Source organism: Lupinus angustifolius, chromosome LG02 (assembly GCF_001865875.1).
Source record: "Lupinus angustifolius cultivar Tanjil chromosome LG02, LupAngTanjil_v1.0, whole genome shotgun sequence".
Lineage (NCBI taxonomy): Eukaryota > Viridiplantae > Streptophyta > Magnoliopsida > Fabales > Fabaceae > Lupinus > Lupinus angustifolius.
The window spans coordinates 4,087,522-4,087,905 of record NC_032010.1 but is presented as its reverse complement, the minus strand read 5'-3'; positions in this window follow the sequence as shown (position 1 = coordinate 4,087,905).

The window sequence follows — 384 nt, the reverse complement described above, 5'->3', positions numbered from 1 at the left end:
TTTAGGACATACACTAAAAGGAGGATTTTAGAACTTGGTGTTTGGAGTTAATCAAAGTAAAACATAAGAACTTGTCTAAGTAGTTCAAACTCACAAGAAGTTGAGAAATTTATTTTCCTTATTCAAAAAGATTTTGTCTCCTCAAGAATTTGTGAATACTTAGTTTATTTTTCTTGTTGATTTATTTATGTGCAAATCAAACCGAAAACAATCAAAATATGTTTAAACCATTATTTGTGCTTTGATATATTTATATGATTTATTTTATTAGGAAATTCCTTATGGTTCGACATAATCATATACTATACTACAATTGAATCTTGAAAGAGGTGTAAATTGTAAAATAGTAAAGTGTTATCAATAAATTTATTTGTTGAAAACACC